The 20,137-nt window shown below is 39.0% G+C and overlaps 1 protein-coding gene across 2 annotated transcripts in view; it reads left to right on the top strand.

Moving 5' to 3' along the window:
• Positions 1–2,362: 2,362 nt before the first annotated feature.
• FOXJ3 (forkhead box J3) overlaps positions 2,363–20,137 on the top strand; it is a 190,403-nt gene continuing 172,628 nt past the window's right edge. Inside the window, exon 1 of one of the 2 annotated variants that reach the window (XM_007492924.3) lies at positions 2,363–2,825. The gene's annotated coding sequence lies outside the window, so the exon portion shown is untranslated. The remainder of the gene's footprint in view (positions 2,826–20,137) is intronic. The other variant, XM_007492925.3, reaches the window with a different exon arrangement.

The following is a 20,137-nucleotide window of genomic DNA, read 5'->3' as shown; positions in this document are numbered from 1 at the left end:
ACCACCTATAACTGCACATGTGGTATTATGCTAAGTGTCTATAGTCAAGAGTTAGGATTTTATAGTCTAGTTGGGGAGATGATAGCATGCTAACTATCTCTTTCCCCTCTCCCCCCTCCCCCCAATCGATTACCTTGGGCTCTGGAATTAGAATATTGGGGTAAAAATATCACTTTTGTTGTTTTATTGTGTGACTTTGAAAAAATTGCTTAACATCCCAGGACCTCAGTTTGCACATCTGTATAAAATGAAGGGATTGGATTAGAGAGCTCCTGAGGTTCCTTCTAGCTCCAACTTTATGATCTAGTGTGAGAAAGCATGAATAAGGTGTTGTGAGGATGAAATGAGAACATGCATAGAAAATGCTTGAGAAGCTATTATCATCATGAGGTTTTGAGTTGGCAGTGACTAGAGATCATCCAGTTCAATCCTCATGTGACAGATGGGGAAACCGAATCTCAGAGAGATAAATGCTTTATTCAAAGTCATGAAAAGTAGCAAGTAGCAAAGTTGAAGGCTTGATTCCAAATGCATTTTCTTTTCATTATGAAGTCAGAGAAATTATACTCTTTGGGGTACCTGTAAGGGCTTTGGGAATGGTGGATTCTTCAACTATTTTTTTCTCCTTTCTCAGGTTTTGTTTGCCACTTTGTTTACCACTATCAGAATGTTCCAGTTTGGTTTTGTTTTACATTTTATTTTTATTTTCATTTCCAAATTCTATTTATTTTCATTTTCAAATCCTCTTCTTCTCTCTCCATCTTTTGGGAAAGCAAGAATTAGTATTTTGCATTAGTGAAGTTGTGGCTATATGTATATCCCCCTTCTACTAAAGCATCCACTGATTGAGGGCACTTACAAAGCAGATGCTAAATAAACATTTGTTGAATTAGTGGATAGGCATTCATCTGGAGGTAGTCAGTCAGAGACTTAAACACTTTTATTTATTTATTATTTATTTATTATTAGCAACACAAATACAAAGATTTAGAGTTGAAAAGGAGTTCAGATCTCAGTTCCCCACCCATTCCATTTTCAAACTCAGAAAGTGGAGAGACCCAGAGAATTTAGGTAAAGTCACAATGGCAAAGGAGAGATTTGAATCTAGGTCCTCCTGAGGTCAAACCTAGTCATTTCCACTCTGCTAGGCTGCTCACTTGGCTGTTCAGTAGCACCTATGCACAATCTTTCTATTTACCTTTCTTTGGCTATCCTAGCCAAGGTGGGGCTTCCTTGGGCTTTTGAGGACAGAGCCTTTTAGAGCCCAGAGTAGTATAGTGTTTTGCACAAGGTAGTTGCTTAATAAGCAGATGTGGATTGATTGATTGCTTCTGAGCTGCTGGGATTCCACTGCTTCAAATCAGTTCAAGCCTGCTAAGCAATGCATTTGGGCTCAGAGGACCCAATTTAGAATTCTGGTTGGGTTATTTCTTGTCTTTGTGATTTTGGGCAATTCAAATTTTTTGGGTCTGTTTCCTCCTTAGCAAACATAGAGGCTGGATTATGTGATTTCTAAGGTCTCCTACAGCTTTATCAATCATTAGTTTATGCACTAGGCGCAAATCCTGGCTCAGCCACTTACTATCTGCATCAATCAGTCAGCCATTTCATGCCAAAGGAGGTATGCCCAAATAAAAAAAATTAATATTTATATAGCACTTACTATGTACCAGGCACTGTGTTAAATACTAGGGAAGCACAAAGAAGGCAAAGAAAGGCAACTCCTCCCTCCCCGAAATATCCAAATAAGTAGGTCCCTGTCCTAGAGCTTCCATTCCAATGGGGGGAGACAACCTGCAAAGGATTGAGTACAAACCAGATAAATATAAGGTTAAATGTTAGGTAGGTTTTAGAGGGAAGCCTCTAGCGAAGGGAGCCTGGGAGTTTGGGGGGGGGGGAGCGCGAAGAGACCTCCTGCTGAAGGTGAGGTGGGATTTAAGCGGGGATGAAAGAATCCAGGGAGGCCTGGAAGCAGGCACTCCAGGAATAGGAGGGGATCCCAGCATCCTAGCCCGTGCAAAGGCAAGGAAAAGGGGAGCCAAATCGATCACCTTCAGCACCCACTACGGCTTGCTGTTGACTGTATGACCTTTGAAAAGTTCCTTAACCTTCTTATTCCTCAGTTTCCTCATCTGTAAAATGGGAGAGAGGGAGTGTGGGTCAGATGGTCTCTAAGGTCCATTTTCCACCCTAAATCTCACGAGGAGCAGGCCCCAGTTCTTTACTAGGGCCAGTGACGCCCTGCCTCGGTTGCCCGTACGGTTTCCCAAGCTCATCTCACCCGGACCCTAGACTCTTCTCTACTTCCCTCCCCGCCACTAGGGGTCGTCAGGTTGAGCGCAGAGCTGGACGGAGGCGGACCTGGAGCCACCGGCCCCTACCGCCGCTTCCAAGGGCAAAGTGGCAGGGAACGAGCAACTTGGGGCCTGGAGCACTATTTCTCCCAGCGGAGGGATCTCGGAGTACTTCTTGGTATTGCGCGCAGCACGACCGGAACGCGGGAAGAGGAGGCGCATACGCTAAGACGGAGGCGCGGCGACGTCGCAGCCGCTGCTCGCGGGAGTGGGTAGTGGGAAGTGGGGTGGGGGTGGGGGGGGGCTGGAGGAGGGAAGTAGTTCCGGGTGCGCGGCCCCGGATGTTGGCTGCTCCCGCTGCTGCCACCGCCGCCGCCGTCGTAGCCGTCGCTGTCGCCGCCACCGTGGGCGCTGCTCGGTGCCTTGGCCACTCGCTCGCAATAGCCGCCGTTGGGCCTTTTCCCGGGGGGACGGATACGCACGGAGCGGGCCGGGGGCTCGGTTGGGCCGCCCCGGCCTCCGAAGCCTGAGGTGAGGACAAGCCCCTCGGACGGCCGGAGCGGGGAGGCGGGGCTGGGGCATCCCTAGGGCCAGTGCCGTGGCCGTGGCTGGCTTAGTGTGGGGCGCTCGCTGTCCGCGGCTGTCCACCGAGGGGGCGGGGGGAGCAGCGCCAGGCGGGCGGGCCTGGCGAGACTCGAGGGCAGCGGCCGCCCCTCCCCCTCCCCAATGCTCCCCTCCCCCTCTCTTATCCCCTCCCCCCCCCAGCTGCTGCTGCCCCTCAGAGGTCGCCGCGCGCCCCTCCCCCGCCGGGCCCCTGAGCCTCGAGGCGCCGCGCCCCCTTCCAGTCTCCCCCGCCCCTTCTCCTGGGAGCCTCCCGTGTCTAGGGCTGACTGAGCCTCGGCAGGATGCGGCTTTTCTGGAGGACTTCACACCTCCTGAGCTGCTGTTCTTCCTTGGGATGGTCTGATCAGCCGGCCTCCCACCCATCCTGTCTGTCCCCGTGTCCTTTGCCGGTAATCTGGCCAGCCCCGGCAGGCAGCTGCTCCCTGCAGACGTGTTTCTGTCCTGGATGTTTGCATCCTGCCCACGTGGTGTGTCCCCTGTTCCCTTGTCCAACCGGCCCCCCTGCCCTTTTTTCTCCTGATGTTTTGGAGGGATGAGGGTCCTGGTTGCTTTATTGGAGACGAGGAGACTTGAAGCTTTTGAGTGATTGCCAGGTGATAGGAGGAAGAGATTAGTCTGGTTTCACCTTTTCAAGGAGGGGGTGTCTGGAAACACTGAGAAGGGCATTCCTATTCTTGACACTCCCCCCCCCACCCCCCTTCTCCATTTCTCCTCGCTCGGCTCTTTTTCTGCTGCCCTTTCTTAATGGGGTTTGGATCTTATTAGTGGTCTATGGAATTTTCAATCATCTGTCTTTTTTTTGTACTTGGGGAAGCTTTCGTCTTGTACAGTTATTTTGTTCCTAGGTGGATATTGACATAAATTGAAAATTGAGTTTGTTTCTGCTATATAAATTGTCCACCCCCCCCTTTTTTTTTGGTAAGTTAACACACCCTTTCTTTGGTTCTCTTTATGTAAGGAAAAACAAGTTTGTATCTTGTAGAGATATCTAATATGTATGCTGTAGAGGTATTATATACTTTGTCTATACTTTGGTCAGGTATTGGAAGCTTCAGCCAACCACTTTCATGCAAGCAAAAAAAACCTTTTCTGTCTCATGAGCATCCTTATGTCCAGTCCATTCTCCTGTTGGTTTTGGAACATGTATGTATGTGCTAGATAATTTGGCTTCTTAGATTTGTTAGGATCATATTTGAACTCCTTGTAAGTCAGTTTATTTTGCTTTGGTTCCTGGCTTCAGATTACATTTTTAATAATGTTAAAATGAGGTAGAAGAGGATCTTTTTTCATTTCTGCTAGACTTTTTAGATACTTGGAAAGGAAGAGGATGTTTTTCCTTTTTTCTGATTATGCAGCATATTGGAAGTGGTTAATTTCTTCCAGTTTTTTGCACAATTCTAAGGATTTCTATTTTTTGATGATAGTGTTGTCATAATTTGCACTTCTGCAGTGAATTAGTTGTTGTATTTATTTTTCAGGCTTTTAGGAGAGTGTTATTTTCTTTCTATTTTAGCCTTGTCCAGTTCCTCACTTTGGTTCCTGAAGTCATGTGCCTACTGAGTAGGATCATATTTTTAATCTTAAAAAGGGTAGTACAACTGCCTTTCAGATCTTTGGCTCTTGTGGGTCATGCCTCCTCACCCCCCCCCCCCCCCATTGCCATTATTTTATGTGTTGACTTTTCTTAAAATTTTTGTTGTGTACTTCACACTTTGGATAACCCATTCTTATTTTCTTTTATACAACTCTTTGTGAAGAGTTATTAATATGATTTTTAGGGTTTTCCTTCAATGTTTGCTCCTCTCAGTGATTAGACATTATACTTGCTTTACTTTTATATGAAAATAGATAATGATTCACCTAGACTTGCATAGTTTTAATTTGTTTGAGTACTAACTATGAATTTTGTAGAGAAATAAGAAAATAAAGGCCATGGTTGGTATCTTCAGACATCCATTTGGTAATGTAGAATAGGAGCACAACTAAAATTAGATCTGAGCAACATCTAAGCAAATACTAACTATGAATATAAGTACCTAGTGTTGTTTTTTTTTTTTAATAACAATTTCCAACTGAGGACCTTCATTCTCACTTATCCTCAGTTTGGTTTGTAAGTGCTTGGCTAATAGAATAATGGCATGAGGATAGTAAAAGCCCTGTTGAGATATGGATTGGTAGTGGGAATGGCTTGTTTGAGAGTAAGGAGGTGAGAATGAGCAAACTATAGGCAGGAAATTCCAACCATATTTCCTTGGTTGGAACAGAAAACCTGTCCATGAATATGAAAAATAAATATAGAGTATGTAGGTAGGAAGTTGAAATTGAATGCTTTGCTCAAGTTTGATTTTGATAAATTAAAGGGGAGGCAGGGGAGGAGAGTAACAGGATGAAAATTGTGAATACATGGAAGATTTTTCTAGTAGTCATGTGTACTTAGATTGCAGAGAATTTGAAGACATAAATAAAATCGTTCAGTTGTGATGTGCAAAAAGGCCAGGATAATAGTGGAGATCTAATAATAATTATGGAGGTCTAAGAAGAGCTTCTGTGAGATGCGATAAAACTATTGGCTGGATTTGGTGATAGATTGTAAATATAAGGCAAAATAAAGAAACAAAAAAAAATTACAATCCAAGAAAATTTAAACTAACTGTCAGTAAAAAATTGCTAACAGAGCTCTTTAAGAGTAGAATGAGCTTGAGAGGTTAGTGGGATCCTGTTGTTTAGTGGTCTTCCAGCAGGACCCAGATGACTATCTGTTTATATTTTATAGTAAGAATTTCTTTCACTTATGGATTTGATTAGAAAGCTGATGAAGTCCCCTCAAATTCTGTAATTCCTAGGGCATATGATTCTTCCATTGATGACAATGGCTAAATTATAAAGATTTTACTGTGGGGGTGGATTCGTTATAATAATTTTTTTTGACTCAGTTAATCAGTCAAACATTTAGCACCTACTATATGCTTGGCACTGTGCTAATCACCCGGGATATTATAAAAGAGGCAAAAGACAATTCCTGCCCTCAAGGATTTTACTGTCTGGTGATAAAGACAATATGCAAATACATTGGGTGTATATATAAAGCAAAGTATACACAAATTAAATAGGAGATAATTAAGAGAGGGAAAGTACTGGAATTAAGTAGGGTTAAATAAGACTTTCTGTAAAGGTGGGATTTTAGAGTGGGACTTAAGGGAAGTCAGGGAGGTCAGTTGTTGGAGTGGAGGAGGGAAGAGTGTTCTAGGCATGGAGGGGAGCCAGAGGAAATGCCTGGAGCTGAGAGGAAAGTTTCATGAAACAGCCAGGAGGGCAGTGCCACTGGATCAAAGAGAACATGCTTGAGAGTAAGGTGTGAGAAGACTGGAAAGGTAGGAGGAGACTGGGTTATAATGGGCTTTAAATTCCAAACAGCATTTTGTATTTGATCCTGGAAAAATAGAAAGTCACTGGAGTTTATTGAGTAGGGAGGAATGATATAATCACATCTGTGTTAGAAAAATCACTTTGATGGCAGAATGGAGGAGGATTGGAGTGGGGAGAGAGGCTTGAGGGAGGCAGATCCATCAGTAGGCTATTGCAGTTATCAAGGAGTAAGGTGTTGAGGGCCAATAGGAGAGTAGTGACAGTGTCAGAGGAGGGGAGGGGGCTGGAGATGTTGCAAAGGTCAACACTTTCCTTAATCAATTTTTAAATGCCAGCTCAGCTGTAATCTGCTACTTGGCATTTTCCTGACAGTTTAGCTCCACCTCCTATTTGGTTTGTGCTCTGGAAATACTGATGACTACTTACTACTTTTGTGACCTTTGGCAAGTCATTTCTCTTGGCTTCAATTCCTCATTTCTGAAATGAAGTTGTACAAGATGGCCTATAAGGTTCTTTCCTGGCTCTGAGTTTATGAACCTATGATCAATTTTCATACTAACCTGAAGAAAACATTAGGAAAAGAGATTTGATAAGAGGAAATGTATCACTGTATCATACACTAAAATAGAATACAAATTCTTTTTGGATTATCTCTTTCATATTTAGTGGCAGCCCATACTACTCCTTTCCTTTGTGTAGATAATCAAGAGTTTATTTTGTTCAGGTTTGTGTATCTGGAACATCTCCAATGGAGGAATAAAGAGAGGTTGAAGGTTTAGAGAGAAGTTCTTTGTAGTTTTAGGAGCCATCTGCAATTATAAAAATCAAGGGAATGGATGAATCTTGGGAAGGATCAATTATAAACTGAGTAATGACAAAGGTCTAGAACTGAATCTAATTAGCTGAACTTAGATGAGGCATTTGTGTTCCTTAGGTAGGTTTTTGAAAGTTGGTACTCCTATATTTTACATACCTGGAGGCTTTGAGCCATATATAACTTAAAGAATAAGGGCCTATGTGTCATGGAGAGCAGAATTTTCTGGCATTATCATATACATTTATAAAGTCTTTTTACTAAAATGTCTCAAGTCCTTTGCAAATTATGTTCTGCTACTTTACCTTGCTTACCCCTAGTCTGGGTTCTGCTCTGGAGATAATAGTAGGCTGAAGGCTAGAGGGAAGAAAAGTCACTTGGAAATAAGAGAACCAGGGGATGTCACAGAAAAAAAAGAAGCGGAAGAATTTCTAGAAAAAAGGATAGGTGGTGGCAAAGATATCCTATGTTAAGATCTGGGATACAGTATAAAAGCAAGCTAGATTCTTCTGTGTTTACAAGTATATCTAATCCGAGATATTTGTCAAGTACTTGGCACACAGTAGGTGCTTAGTAAATGTTCCTTTCCATCTTCTTTCCTCCTTAATCTCAAGGGGCCCATGCTCTAATTAGGGGAGACAGCACAGAAGAAGAAAGTTCAGCTGCAAGTTAGAAATGCCCAGTGGTTTTAGGAGGCAAAATGGTGAACTAAACCAAATTTGTTTGAAGGATCTGATGTGCTAATTCTTAAAAATTTTTTCCCCTTAAGATCTCCCTCACTTTTAGTTCTCCAGTGATAAACCTGTCTAAATTGCAAGTACCTTTCTAAATACTCCAGTTTATCTTAATGTCATGCTTGATAGCTCATGTTTCCTTTCTTGCAAAACTAATTTCATAAGTCTTTGCTTTTATTTTTTTTGTACCCTTGGCCATATATTTCTTCTTTGTCTTTTACTTTGAAACTTTAGTTTTTAGTTTATTCCTTACTTTCCTTATCCTTTTCTCAATTCTTGATTCCTAAAGCTTGTTTCTTGACTTTGAGGCTTTTCATAAGAATCATAGAAAATAGGAGAAAAAGGAAGTTATGTAAATTTTGGGGAACCATTGATTTTCATTGAGTGTAGATCTGAGGCAAGTGTTTGGAGACCTACATTCATTGTCTTACTATTTGCTTCCTAAATACTTTCAATAGTAGAGTATCAGTCAAAATATTTATTAAGTTTCTGTGTCAGGCATTTTGCTAGGTGGCTGGAGATTGTGAATTTTAAAAGTCTCCATTATAATAACAATAATAATAGTACTCTATAAATATCTCATTTGATCCTCACAGCTACTCTAGGAAGTAGGCATTATTATCATCATCTCCAAATGAGGAAACTGAGGCAGGTAGAGGTTCAAAGACTTGCTAAGGATGACCCAGCTAGTGTTTGTGGCCACATTTGAACTTGTCTTCTAGATTCCAGATCCAGCTTTCTAGGTTGACACTTAGCTGCCTACCGCAGCTATAAGCATAAAAAATGAAATAATCCTTCTTTGCAATAAGCTTACATTCTTTTTAAAAAAATTTTTATTTAGGGGGCAGCTGGGTAGCTCAGTGGATTGAGAGCCAGGCCTAGAGATGGGAGGTCCTAGGTTCAAATCTGGCCTCAGACACTTCCCAGCTGTGTGACCCTGGGCAAGTCACTTGACCCCCATTGCCTAGCCCTTACCACTCTTCTGCCTTGGAACCAATGCACAGTATTGACTCCCAAGACGGAAGGTAAGGGTTTAAAAAAAAAATTTAAAAAAAAATTTTTATTTAATTGCTTAATTTAGAGCATTTTTCTGGGATTATGAAAATCATGTTCTTTCCCTCCCCTTCCCTCAACCCTCTCCCATATCCAATACACTATTCCACTGGGTTTTACATGTGTCTTTGGTCAAGAACTGTTTCCATATTATTGATATTTGCACTAGGGTGATCATTTAGGGTTTATAACCCCAATCATATCTCCACTGACACTTGTGATCAAGCAGTTGTTTTTCTTCCGTGTTTCTACTCCCACAGATTTTCCTCTGAATGTGGGTAGTGTTCTTTTTCATAAGTCCTTCAGAAATGTCCTGGATCATTGCATTGCTGCTAGTAGAGAAGTCCATTACGTTCGATTGTACCACAGTGTATCTGTCTCTGTGTACAATGTTCTCCTGCTTCTGCTCCTTTCACTCTGCATCAATTCTTGGAGGTCATTCCAGATCACATGGAATTCCTCCAGTTCATTATTCCTTTGAGAACAATAATATTCCATCACCAACATATACCACAATTTGTTCAGCCATTCCCCAATTGAAGGGCATTCCCTCATTTTCCAATTTTTTTTGCCACCTCAGAGAATGCAGCTATGAATATTTTTTTTTTAAACCCTTACCTTCCGTCTTGGGAGTCAATACTGTGTATTGGCTCCAAGGCAGAAGAGTGGTAAGGGCTAGGCAATGGGGGTCAAGTGACTTGCCCAGGGTCACACAGCTAGGAAGTGGCTGAGGCCGGATTTGAACCTAGGACCTCCCATCTTTAGGCCTGGTTCTCAATCCACTGAGCTACCCAGCTGCCCCCTAGCTATGAATATTTTTGTACAGATATTTTTCTTTACGATCTCTTTGGGGTAAAAACCCAGGAGTGCTATCGCTAGATCAAAGGGTAGGCAGTCTTTTAGCCCCCTTTGGGCATAGTTCCAAATTGCCTTTCAGAGTGGTTGGATCAATTCACAACTCCACCAGCAATGCATTAATGTCTCAATTTTGCCACATCCCCTCCAACATTAATTACTTTCCTTTGCTGCCATGTTAGCCAATTTGCTAGATGTGAGGTGGTACCTCAGAGTTGTTTTGATTTTCATTTCTCTGATTGCATGAGATTTAGAACATTTTTTCATGTGTTTAATGATAATTTTGATTTCTTTGTCTGAAAATTGCCTATTTATGTCCCTTGCCCATTTATCAATTGGGGAATGGCTTGATTTAGCTCTTTATAAATTTGAGTAATTATACTGTGTCAAGGAAGCTCATCCCCTCCCCCTTCCTGAGTAACTTTACCTGTCCATCAAACATTCCTGACATACCACAGTTGTGCCAGGTTTGCATTGATGTTCTGGACATCAATAAAAGTTAAGGTTTGGGGCAGAACCGGGGAGATTGACGAGGGAAAGGGGAGACCGATGAGAACACCATGAGGGAAGCATGAGGAGAAGGGACAGTGCAGGAGGTAAGGGGGAAATGAGAAAGGAATGGGCAGTCTAGGCTCCATGCAGCCAGGTTACTTAGGAATGATTGTCTATCCTTTATAATAAACTTTATAAAATATATACCTCTGGGTAGCAAGAAATATTATTTAATTTTAATTATTACAATACCTTTGTCAGAGTTTTTTGTTATGAAGATTTTTCCCCAATTTGTTGCTTTCCTTCTAATTTTACTTGCGTTGGTTTTGTTTGTACAAAACCTTTTTAATTTAATGTAATCAAAATTATTGATTTTACATTTTGTGATTTTTTTCTAGCTCTTGCTTGATTTTAAAGTCTTTCCTTTCCCAAAGATCTGACAAGTATACTATTTTGTGTTCACCTAATTTACTTATAATTTCATTCTTTATTTTCAAGACATTCATCATCCATTCTGAGTTTATCTTGGTGTAGGGTGTTAGATGTTGATCCAAACCTAATCTCTCCCATACTGTCTTCTAATTAATAAGCTTACATTCTGGGGGCAGCTGGGTAGCTCAGTGGATGGAGAGCCAGTCCTAGAGACAGGAGGTCCTAGGTTCAAATTTGGCCTCAGACACTTCCCAGCTGTGTGACCCTGGGCAAGTCACTTGACTCCCATTGCCTAGCCCTTACCACTCTTCTGCCTTGGAGCCAATACACAGTATTGACTCAAGGTAAGGGTTTTAATAAAAAAAAAAAATTAAAAAGCTTACATTCTAATGAAGGAGATAAGTAGTTATACAAATATACATAGCATAAAGTATAAAGTACATAAATAGAAATATATGCAAAATAAATACAAGATAATTGGGGGAGGCAGGGCCTGAGCAGTTGAGAGGATCAGGAAAGCTTTCATACAAAAGATAGTTAGTACTTGAACTAGGTCTCAAAGAGAGGAACTCTTTGAGGTGCAATTGAGAAGGAAAATTCTGGACATGGAAAATGGCTAGTGTGAAAAGATAAGAGTGTTGTGAGGGAGGAACAGAGAGAAAAAAAGTTCAGTTTAACTGGCACTAAATGTGGGAGGAGGGAATAATGTCCAGTAAGCCTTGCAAGATAAGTTGGAGTTATGTTGTTTAGAACTTTAAAAGCTTATCAAAGGGGTTTATATTTGATCCTAGAGGTAGAAATGGAAAGATTTCGTGTGTGGAGAAATGAAGAATCCAAGAAGTACAAAAGACATTGGAAGAATGGTGATTCCTTCAGCAGAAATTGGGGGAAGAAGTTTTGGGGAAAAATGATAATGATTTGTTTGGGGACCAGTTGAATCTAAGACATGTGCAGGACATTTTGTTTGAAATGTTCAATAGCCAGGGTGTGAGATTGAAGCCCAAAGTAAGGAAGATTTGAGTTCCTGGTGTTTGTAGAAAAATGTGGGACATAATTGATATTCTAGTAAAGGACATTTAAAGTAGTATTTCATAGAGAGGTGTGATTTTTAGGTAGTTAAGCTGTTTATCTTCTATCATTTATGGATTCAACCACATGAATGAATGAAAAGGCATTTATTTAAACTCTTAACATGTGCCAGGCAGTTTGCTAAGTCATTGGATATAGATACAAAAGTTAGCTCCTGCTCTTAAGGAACTTATATTCTAATAGGGTTTTCATACAGGTGAGTGATAGTGAGGATAAAATAGTTTGGGCTAGGAAGTCAAAGGGGGATAGTGAGGAAAGCAATAGATTAATTCATTAAAACATTTGTTAGAGTTGATTTGATAACTGTTCTCAGAGCAAGGTGTAGAAGTGAGTAGTTCTAATGGCAGGGCACATAGAAAGAAGTCTCATTTTGGTTATTTTAATAGTTTATTAAAATGGCTTTGTTTAGGTTTATTTTAAGTTCACTTGAGTGATAAACCTTTATGACGTGGTTAATAGGTGAAAGGAATTCTTTTTTCCTTCCAGACATGTAATTTCATCTGTGTAGTGAATTCTGGGGTTAACTCATTTCATTTATGTGTATCTCTACCTCATCCACAACATTTTATCTAGGTGCTTGGGAGACCAAAAAAACCAACAAAAGAATCTTCTTTCTAGAAACTTATAATGAGTGACCTAGGTTTGAATTATGTACCTACCATTAATTACCTGCATTACTAAACAAATCACTTTACCTCTCTGTGCTTGAGTTTCCGCATCTTTGAAATGTTGAGCTCTAGCTCAACTATTATTCTAAGACAAAAAAGTGATAAGGACAAAGGAGAGATCTAGACAAAGTGTCATGTGAAAATTCCAGGAGAGTGATCACTTTATTTGGGGAAAGGGTATCTGAAAAAGTAGGATATAGTAAAGAGGAATACTGGTATGAAAGAATGTGAAAGAATTGGATTTGGTGTTGTCAGACTATCTGGGTTTTAATTCCAGCTCTGCTATTTAACATCTCCTGGTGATTGGACAGTTATTTAATTTCTTTGAGTTCATTTACCTCTATAAAATGAGAATTGTATTAGATGAGGTTTAAGATCACTTCCACCTTTCGATCCCCTGATTCTTTTTTTTTTAACCCTTATCTTCCATCTTGGAATCAATACTAAGTATTGGTTCCAAGACTGAAGAGAGGTAAGATTTAGGCAGTGGGGGTTAAATGACTTACACAGGGTCACACATTAGGCAGTATCTGGGACTAGATTTAAACCTAGGACCTCTTGTTCTCCATGGCCTGGCTTTCACTCCATTGAGCCACTTAGTTGCCCCCAGATCCCTTGATTCTCAAAAAGGCTTCATGTAGGAGGTGGCATTTCAACTGCATATTAATTGAAGGGAAATGCAACAGGTAGAAGTGTGGACAAAGTGGACAGAATTCTGGCCATGAGTGAATGCATGGAGAATCAAGAGAGTACAACAAAGATTATGGGATGGTGAATAGTCTATTTGGAGAAGCAGTCTAATGTAGTGGGAAGAGTGGTAACCTTGGAGGTGGTAGGCCTAGATTCAAATTCTGACTGTCACTAGTTATATGACCTTTGGGCAGTTCTCGTTCCATGCCTATAAAATATGAATAATAATTATATTATTGTTAAAGCCCATGATTAAACTTTAAACTGCTATATAAATATGAATTGTAATTTATAAAAATACAACTAGAATGTGAGAGGGGTGAGTAGTATGAAATAAGAGTGGAAAGATAGATCAGAGCCAGGTTACGGAAAATCTTAAATACCAGATCAGGGAGTTTGTATTTTATTCTTTAGTCAATGGGGAACAATTGAAGGTTTTGGAGCAGAGGAATGTTTGAGGCTGAAACAAAAACTTAAATTGCTATAATATCCTACTTTAAAAAAATACTTGTGTATTTAAAATTTTTGTTCTTTCTAACAGATCCCAACTCAGGATCCACTCCATTTTCATGTTGTGTCTTTATTGCTTAGTTTGTTCTCTACACTTTTCACTGGACCCTGGGCCAGAACTTGGCACATTTCTAGTCTTCTGTACTATTGTCAGGACCCACTTTTATTGTTGTTACTTGTCCACTTTAAATTTGTGTAAGTCCTTTACTTTGTGAAGGAGTTAATCACTACTATATTGTACGAACCAAACCAATGCAACCAAAATTAGAAGTAAAACAACATACTGGGAGAACATTTTTATGACAAAACTCTCTGACATAGGTTTAATTTCTCAAATATATAAGGATTTTTTATAAAAAAATGAAGCCATTTCCCAACTGACAAATGGATAGGCAGTTTTCACATGATGAAATCATACCATCAATAAGCACATGAAAAAGTGTTCTAAATTCCTCCTGATTATAGAAATGCAAATTAAAACAACTCTGAGGTACCACCTTACACCTAGCAGACTGGCCAATATAGCAACAAAGGAAAGTGATAAATGTTGGAGGGCATGTGACAAAATTGGGACACTAATGCACTGCTGGTAAAGTTGTGAATTGATCCAACCATTCTGGATGGCAATTTGGAACTATGCCCAAAGGGCGCCAAAAGACTGCCTGCCCTTTGATCCAGCCATACTACTGGGTTTGTGCTCCAGAGATAATAAGGAAAAATGTTAGTACAAAAATATTTGTAGTCATGCTCTTTGTGGTGGCAAAAAATTAGAAAATGAAGGGATGCCCTTCAATTGGGGAGTGGCTGAACAAATTGTGGTATATGTTGGTGATGGAATATTATTGTGCTGAAAGGAATGATGAACTGGAGGAATTTCATGTCAACTGGAATGACTTCCAGGAATTGATGCAGAGTGAAAGGAGCAGAACCAGAAAAACATTATAGACAGAGACTGATACACTGTGGCACAATCTAATGTAATAGACTTTTCTACTAGTAGCAGTGTAGTGATCCAGGATAATCCAGAGGAATATAGGAGAAAGAACACTCCATATCCAGAGAAAGAACTGTGGGAGCAGAAATGCAGAAGAAAAATATATGATCAATCACATAGTTCAGTAGGGATATGATTAGGGTTTTGATGTTAAAAGATCATTCTACTGCAAATATGTATAACATGGGAATAGGTTTTTGAACAATGATACAAGTATAACTCAGTGGAATTGCTTGTCAGCTCCAGGAGGCCGGGGGGTGGGGGTGGGGTGTGTTAATGAATCATGCAACCATGGAAAAATATTCTAAATTAAATAAAAGGAAAAAAACTATTACTATAGATATTTTACAAAATTTCAAAATTTAAGAATATTGTAATTGCATTTATAACTATGTCTCAAATTGTAAGAAACATAGCTCAATTTTTTTTATAGATAAGATTGATTTTCTGAGATTGATGAAGGCACCTGCTATAGAGAATTTTTTTGTTTAATAAAATTTGTTATAACCAGATCAGCAGAGAACTATTATTGGGAGCCATCTGTTGGAATATGGAAATAGCCTAGTTATATTTTAATCATATTCTATAAAATAGGATTCTACCTATTTTAAGGTACCTTTCTTGGTACTTTATGCAGCCGCTCCAGTTGAAGTGATGGAAGTTGATTATTGCAAATGTTTCTTTTAGAAATATTATATAGTACCTTTTTGTTTGTTTTTGTCTGGACTTGTGATTTCATCAGTATGGGGATATAGAAAGTTGACTGGGTGTGTTGAGAGGTGTTAAGTGACTTGTCCATGGTCATTCAATATGTATCCCTGAGAGAATTTGAATGTACATTTTCCTGACTATAAGGCTGGTTCTTTGTTTACTGTGTCATACTGCCATTAGCTGGGGAAATTGATTTTATTTAGAGTTTCTTTGAGAAACTAAAATAAAGTGAAATTCTTATTTTATTATGGTACAGACAACTTGGCACTACAATAATAGAGAATTATAATATTCATCTTTCTAAGTTGCTTTATGGCCTACAACATAGTTAATATACAGGACAATATTTAGTAATAATTACATTTTTTAGTCTTTTGACCTCATGAGAAGAATTTTTTAGTAGTTATGGAATAAATTTGGTTGGCCGAGAAATGTTCAGCAAGATTTCCAAGGAAACTTTTGGTTGAACATATCTGAATAGATATTGTTATTTTTGAGTTAGTTTTCATCATCAGTAGAGTGAAATAGGCTTTGTCATAGGACAAGTATTTCTCATAAGATAAAGGATTGGGAAATTAATGTTGGTTGTGGGTTGTCTGGAAAATCTATCTCGGCAGCCCTTTCTTTTTTTTTTAAATAATTTTTTATTTGATCATTTCCAAGCATTATTCATTAGAGATAAAGATCATTTTCTTTTCCTCCCCCACCCCCCATAGCGGACGCATGATTCCATTGGGTTTCACATGTGTTCTTGATTCAAACCCATTTCCATGTTGTTGGTATTTGCACTAGGGTGTTCATTTAGAGTCTCCTCAGTCATTTCCCCTCAGTCCCTGTAGTCAAGCAGTTGCTTTTCATCGGTGTTTTTACTCCCACAGTTTATCCTCTGCTCGTGGATAGTGTTTTTTAGATCCCTGTTTTTAGATTAGTTGTTCTGGGACATTGCATTGACCCTAATGGAGAAGTCCATTACGTTCGATTGTACCACAGTGTATTAGTCTCTGTGTACAATGTTTTCCTGGTTCTGGTCCTTTCGCTCTGCATCACTTCCTGGAGATTGTTCCAGTCTCCATGGAATTCCTCCACTTTATTATTCCTTTTAGCACAATAATATTCCATCACCAACATATACCACAATTTGTTCAGCCATTCCCCAATTGAAGGGCATCCCCTCATTTTCCAATTTTTGGCTACTACAAAGAGTGCAGCTATGAATATTCTTGTACAAGTCTTTTTCCTTATTATCTCTTTGGGGTACAAACTCAGTAGTGGTATGGCTGGGTCAAAGGGCAGGAAGTCTTTTATCACCCTTTGGGCATAGTTCCAAATTGCCCTCCAGAATGGTTGGATCAACTCACAACTCCACCAGCAATGAATTAGTGTCCCTACTTTGACGCATCCCCTCCAGCATTCATTACTTTCCATAGCTGTCATGTTAGCCAATCTGCTAGGTGTGAGGTGATACCTCAGAGTTGTTTTGATTTGCATCTCTCTGATTATAAGAGATGTAGAGCACTTTTTCATGTGCTTAATAGTTTTGATTTCTTTGGCTGTGAACTGCCTGTTCATGTCCCTTGCCCATTTGTCAATTGGAGAATGGCTTGATTTTTTTGTACAATTGATTTAGCTCTTTGTAAATTTGAGTAATTAAACCTTTGTCAGAGGTTTTTATGAAAATTGCTCCCCAATTTGTTTTTTTTTAGTTTTTTTAGTTTTTTTAGTTTTTTAGATTTTAGTTATATTGGTTTTGTTTGTACAAAAGCTTTTTAATTTGATGTAGTCAAAATTATTTATTTTACATTTTGTGACTCTTTCTAAGTCTTGCTTGGTTTTTAAAGTCTTTTCCTTCCCAAAGGTCTGACATGTATACTATTCTGTGTTTGCCTAATTTACTTATAGTTTCCTTCTTTATGTTCAAGTCATTCACCCATTTTGAATTTATCTTGGTGTAGGGTGTGAGGTGTTGATCCAAACCTAATGTTTCCCATACTGTCTTCCTATTTTCCCAGCAGTTTTTATCGAATAGTGGATTTTTGATCCAAAAGCTGTGATCTTTGGGTTTATCATATACTGTCTTGCTGAGGTCACTTGCCCCCAGTCTATTCCACTGATCCTCCTTTCTGTCTCTTAGCCAGTACCAAATTGTTTTGATGACCGCTGCTTTGTAATATAGTTTGAGATCTGGGATTGCAAGGCCCCCTTCCTTTGTATTTTTTTTTCATTATTTCCCTGGATATCCTTGATCCTTTGTTCTTCCAAATGAACTTTGTTATGGTTTTTTCTAAATCAGTAAAGAAATTTTTTGGAAGTTCCATGGGTATGGCAGTAAATAGATAGATGAGTTTGGGTAGGATGGTCATTTTTACTATATTGGCTCGTCCTACCCATGAGCAGTTAATGTTTTTCCAATTGCTCGTCTAGTTTTACTTGTGTGGAGAGTGTTTTGTAGTTGTGTTCATATAGTTCCTGTGTTTGTCTCGAGAGATAGATTCCTAGGTATTTTATTTTGTCTAAGGTAATTTTGAATGGGATTTCTCTTTCTAGTTTTTGCTGCTGAGCTGTGTTGGAGATGTATAGAAATACTGATGACTTATGCGGGTTTATTTTGTATCCTGCAACTTTGCTAAAGTTGTTGATTATTTCAATTAGTTTTTTGGTTGAATCTCTAGGATTCTTTAAGTAGACCATCATGTCATCTGCAAAGAGTGATAACTTGGTCTACTCCTTGCCTATTTTGATGCCTTCAATTTCTTTTTCTTCTCTAATTGCTACTGCTAGTGTTTCTAGTACAATGTCAAATAGAGGTGATAATGGGCATCCTTGTTTCACTCCTGATCTTATTGGGAATGCATCTAGTTTATCCCCATTGTGGATGATATTAGCTGATGGTTTTAGATATATACTGTTTATTATTTTTAGGAACGACCCTCCTATTCCTATGCTTTCTAGTGTTTTTAATAAGAATAGATGTTGTATTTTATTAAAGGCTTTTTCTGCGTCTATTGAAATAATCATGTGATTTTTGTTGGTTTGCTTGTTGATATATGGTCGATTATGTGGATGGTTTTCCTTATATTGAACCAGCCCTGCATCCCTGGTATAATCAGCAGCCCTTTCTTACTGACTTTGCATGGACTGTTTCCCATGCTTGCTATCTATCTCTACTTTCACTTCTTAGAATCTCTTAACTCTTAAGAAACTTTTCCTGATTCTCCCATTTGTTAAGAGCTTCTACTCTTCCCTTATTGCCAACTCTCCCAAAGCATATACTAGATTCCTTGGTTTGTTGTTTTCATTGTCATTGATACAATTCAAAAAGTATCTGACCTCAGTAGGTGAATTCAGTTATAGGTTTTAGCTTTGCATTATCTTTCCCTCTTCCAAAGTTGCTTATTTCTGTTGAGGGCTTCATCATTCTTCTGTCACTTAAGTGGACATCTTAAGGATGGCTTTTCATCCTCTTTTACCTCACATATTCAGTCACTTATCAGAACTTGTTATATTTACTCCTCAATATCCCTTATATCCTTCTCTTTATTCATAAGGCCACTTCCTCATTCACACCCTTATCATCTCTTGTTTGGACTATTACAATAGCCTTTTGATGGGTCTGCTTACCCCAGATCTTTCCAGCAGCCCATCCTCTTTCACAGTTGCTAAAGTGTTTTTCTTTAAACCTCTGTTTGACTATATTATTCTCTTACTATATTGAACTCTGTTTTTAAAGTTTCTCATGACTTGGCCCAGCTTTGTTATATGCATCACTCCCCTTCCTCAGACTGGCCTTTTTGCTGTTCCTCATATGCAACATTATCACTGTCTCTTCTTTTGTTCTAACTCTTATGCAGGCTTGTATTACACTTTCTTTTCCCCAAAGCGTTTTGACAGTATCCATCGGTTCAAAATAATAAATGGCTGTGACTTTATAAGTAGAAATGAATGGAAAGAACATGCATTTACTGTTTTCCTTACCACTATGCTAAAGGATATTCCTTGTGACTGAAATCTCTGTTAGAATGGGAGCACTTCAAGAGCAAGGACTGTCTACACTTTTTTGTTTCCTTTTCTGTTCCTGACCTTTTGGCCATCAAAATCATCTATTGCTGTCTAATTTTGGAATTTACCTCAACATCTAAGATCTCACTATGGATCATCCTACCATCCATGAGGTTTTGCTGCCTAAATCTAGGGCCCTTTCCACTATGCCATGCTGCTCCTACTGCCACCTTTCATTTTTTAAAAGAGATTGAGGGGAGAGTCATATTTCTAGGTTCTTTCTTAATGACTTCCAACCAATCAGTAAGCATGAATTAACTACTATGGTATATATAGGAGGACCAAATGCAAAAGTGACAGTCTCTGTATGTTATTGGGGGAATGCAACATGTTCTCAGGTAAAAACAAATTCAAGATTTATAAAAAATAAGGATAAAATGACTTGCCCAGTGTTTGAAAAGTGTTATAGAAATAAAAGTCCTTAAAAAACCCTTTCCTTTGTACTTGAAATATTACATATGCCAACATTTTATCATGAGCCACAATACAATGCAATAATAAATGATGTAGACATAAAGGAAGCTATTATTATTATTTTATTTTAATAACAAATTTCCACATAAGTTTTCTGAAGTTTTATCACCCAAATTGTCTCTTTCCCCTTTCCCCTCCTATTTCCCAGAGCTGGCAAGCAATTGAATCTGGGCTTTACATGTATTATCATGCAAAGCACATTTCTATATTATTCATTTTTGTAAGTGAATATAAAACCAAAATCTTATAAAACCAAAATCCCAAGATAGATACACAAATAA

The sequence above is a fragment of the Monodelphis domestica genome, chromosome 4 (genome assembly GCF_027887165.1).
Source record: "Monodelphis domestica isolate mMonDom1 chromosome 4, mMonDom1.pri, whole genome shotgun sequence".
NCBI lineage: Eukaryota > Metazoa > Chordata > Mammalia > Didelphimorphia > Didelphidae > Monodelphis > Monodelphis domestica.
Note: the sequence above shows the minus strand (reverse complement) of the source record. Positions and strands in the feature narration are given on the sequence as shown.